This window comes from Triticum dicoccoides, chromosome 3B (genome assembly GCF_002162155.2).
Source record: "Triticum dicoccoides isolate Atlit2015 ecotype Zavitan chromosome 3B, WEW_v2.0, whole genome shotgun sequence".
Classification (NCBI taxonomy): Eukaryota; Viridiplantae; Streptophyta; class Magnoliopsida; order Poales; family Poaceae; genus Triticum; species Triticum dicoccoides.
Window position 1 is genome coordinate 718575064 of NC_041385.1, and position 3796 is coordinate 718578859.

The 3796-nt window shown below is 44.8% G+C and overlaps 1 long non-coding RNA gene across 6 annotated transcripts; it reads left to right on the plus strand.

Annotated features, from left to right (window-relative positions):
- Positions 1-3476, plus strand: LOC119278086. 6 transcript variants are annotated; one of them, XR_005137525.1, is made up of 3 exons: positions 1-1178; positions 1585-1789; positions 1897-3476. It is a non-coding gene; the product is annotated as an uncharacterized LOC119278086 (long non-coding RNA). The 6 variants fall into 6 exon arrangements; XR_005137526.1 differs by having other exon boundaries at positions 1-932; positions 1025-1789; XR_005137527.1 differs by having other exon boundaries at positions 1-780; positions 860-1789.
- Positions 3477-3796: the final 320 nt, after the last annotated feature.

Below are 3796 nucleotides of genomic sequence, written 5' to 3' on the forward strand. Positions count from 1 at the left end.
GCCACCAGCCCACGACCCTTCCTCTCTCGATCTCATCTGGACCTCCTGCTCCGCCCCGCCCCGCCCCTCACCGCCGTCCGCGGCCGCGCGCCGCCGCCCCCTACTCCGCCGGCGCGCCTACCCATTACCCCAAGTGCCAACACACCCGCGCCCATCGACTACGGGCGACCCGCGGCCTTCCACCGCCGGCGACGCTCGACGTCGCGGCCATTGGCGGCTCCCCGGCCCTGCTACCATGGCGCCTCCGGGACTCCTCCCCGCTCCTTCCACCTCGACATTGGTTTTCCCAACCCCGCCGGCTTCGCCACCAGCCACTCCTTCCAGGCGCACTCTATCCGCCGTCGTCGGACCCATCCGACTGGTTCCAATGGCGAACATCGACGCGATTCACCCGCCCACCATCAGATGCGACAGCAAATCCATAGCCCCTGGCCACCCCCTCCGCCGCCGGCGCCGGTGCCTCGAAGGTCAAGGGAAGACCCCCTACTCGGCCCCCATCGCCGTCCGCGCCGCCGCCCTTTGCCGCCGCCACCACCGCCACCACCGCCGTCCAAATCGCCGCCCCCATAGCCGTCCAAACTACTCTCCGCAACACCTCTCCATCCCACAGCTGCCGAAGACAGGGAGGAGGACGAGGCTGGCTAGGCAGGGAGGCCGAAGGTGAAGTGCAGTGGGAGGCACATTGGTTTGTGCAGAGGGAGGTCTATGGTCAGCTCATTGGAATCTCACAGGCCACCACGGGGAGAGCAATCACGCAGGCACATCAACCTCCCCCGCCAGGTATGTTCAATTGAACCTTCACTATTAGTTGAGCTAACCGTCTCCAACAGCAACGTCCCAATCACAAATAATTATTTAGGTTTCTTACTGTGTGCGTGGATGTGGCATTGGAAGGATAGATGGCAGTACTCGTGTGGATGCAACAACTGACTGTTAGTTTGTTCATTCAGAGACTACCACGAACCAGTTTGATTTGTGCTATAATGCTCTTGCAAATAATTATAGATGTTGGTGAAAACTGCAGATGTTGTGGTGTTCAGGAAGGACCGTAGATACAGCAGCGGTCCATCCGCAACCGCGGCCACGGGTGCCTAATCTAAGGCGACCTCCTGTTTTGACATCGTCCTTGGTAGCTGCAAGCGTGGAAACAACCTTGGCAGTGCAGCGGCAGCCACAAGGTTGTTCCTAGACCACTCCACCTCTGAACTGTACAATCTGCTGTGCTTTCTAGCTATTCTATTTATATGTAGCCATACATTGGTACAGTTAATTCATAAACATGATTCAATAGGATTTGATATTTTTTCATGTCTCAAGTTTTTAGCTCTTCCCTCTTGGTGTGCAAATCTTTTAGAGGGAATTTGGTGTGCCAATTATTTTCCTGATTACTGTAGTTATAGTTTTTCTCACTGTTAGAGCAGAGTAAAATTCAAACTATGATATTAGTGGTGGTTAGCTGATAACTTGATCATAACAGGGGGCACACTAATCTTCTTTCTTTTCTTCTCTAACAAAGTCTTAATATTATAAGAATGTTGTTTTCTTCTTTCATAATCTGACAAATAAAATTTCCCCTAATTTCAGTTTGGATAAGTCAAGGTTGCTTTTGGATCTTAGTAGAAGATAGACGTTATGGATTTAGACAAAAATAGATGTGGATTTAGGGGTTCCGTATGATACTCATGTCTTCTCTATTTGGGGTACAAGTTCAAGTGATCTTTTAGGCTACTATTGAAGGGAAATATGTATGCCGTTTTGTTCATTTCATCTCCACCTACCCACCTCGCATGTGCGTTCCCCTTCCCACCGGTTTTATTGATTTTTTATAACAATAATGCCTTAGGTTATAAACCTACAATATATTAACATTCACTAGATACTCATTTTTGTCTGTAGCTACACAATCCAACTACTTAAAGGAACATACAGTTCTAGAAGTGAGAACTGTTGAGCTATTATAGCGCAGTTTTGGGATGATGGATGTTCAGGCCAGCTATGCAGACCTTAAGGTAAATGTTTTTCCAGCTAATTAACATGAAATGTCTTGTAACTTGAACTAATAATGAACAACTGAGGAATGCTGCCTGAATGAATCCAAAATGTGTTGGAAACACCAACGTCCAGTTGGAGAGGGAGCTATCTGGATCTCCATCCAACTAGGACATGTCTGCTTACAACTTTTTGTTGAACATGATATTACATGATTCTATCAAAGATAACTCTCCTTTCTTCAGTGTACATGCATGATATTACATGATTAAACATACCATTTTTAACTTCATTTAGTTGTCTATATTATGCTCTATGTGCTATCACCAACAAAAATAGTGTTACCTCCGTACCAGGCCTACCAAATATCTTATATTTTGGTACACATGTAGTATTTTTAGCCTGCAAAGCGACTCCTATGCCCAGTGTGCCAATAATGTGTTTGCACCAGTGAAGAGATAACTTATTTTTTACATTGTAAGAAATACATCCTGTTTCTTCCCCATCATTTAAGTGTGTGGCATGCTATCTTTGTTCATGTTGCTGGCTGTACATTTTCAGTATTGTCAGGATATATCTGATTATGATGATGTTCAGTACTACTTTGGAGCCGCAACTTTTTGGACTGCTTGATGTTTATAACCAATGAGACTACTTTTTTGGTTGTTGGCTGGAGCTATCACTATGACTGGATTTGTTTTCACCCAAGTAGATGTATATGGTCATCAAAAACCAACGACAGGTCAACACTTGTCAGCAGTTTGCAATTTGTATTACAGTATGCCTAAGCCAATGGTCAGACAATGTTGTTTTAGTTAGGAAATGTAGAAAATGTGGTCATGATTTATGTAGATTCGACAGTCCCTTCAAACTGCAGTCTTCAACCTTGAGTGGACCATCTAACTATATGTTTCCTTGTAGAAAATTGACTATATGTTCCATGAATTGACTGATTATTTTGGCCCGATCAGATTAAACTAGGTCTTGATTTGAAGGTCCAGCTAAGGCAGCTGGTGCTGGTTTATTTGTTGTAATACTAACTGTGCTATTTAGACAGAGACATGTGGTCTTTCTCATTCCTCGAAATTTTCCTTTGCTACCAAGATTTTCCATTCTAGGTTGTGGAAAAATACATGTAGCATTCCTTCTACAAGTCGTCATGAGCTGGGACATAGAAGAAGAGAGCCGACGAGAAGTCGCACAGCGGTTCGCTCCGGTGTGGCTGCCAATGGCGTTGCGCAAAGTGCAGATTACAGGCTAGATGCGTACGAGTCCGTCCCTACTTCCACGACGTGGAAGCAAAGGAAATCGAGTCAATTAGATAGTATATTTGGTTATGTAAGTTGTCTTTTGTGTATGCAGTTTTACCATTATTTTGTAAAAGCTTTGAGTTTTTGATAATGTAATTGTCTTACTAATCACACTTTTAATCTATTCGTGCCAAGGCTAACAGCCAAGTTATGCACAAGCTGTTGATGTTTCCTTGATGACTGCTATTGTCGGAAGATTCTTTTCAGCATTTTAAGTAATACCGATTCCACTTTCAGTTATGTGTGGTAAGGCCAGTAGCAAAATAATGACTGCTCCTTACTGGTCGGATATTTCCAACTTCCAGGATTATCTGGTTATGCTTTTCGCACCATGCTAATTTGTAAACGAGAACCTACATGATCACGCACCCTGATTTGTGAATTCGTAGTCACATCCAGACACTCAGGTATGCAATATGGTTTCGCTCTTTTTGTGTGATTGTCAGCATTCCCCACTGTTTTTTACGATCAGAGAAAAACAAAAAGAGATTTCACTC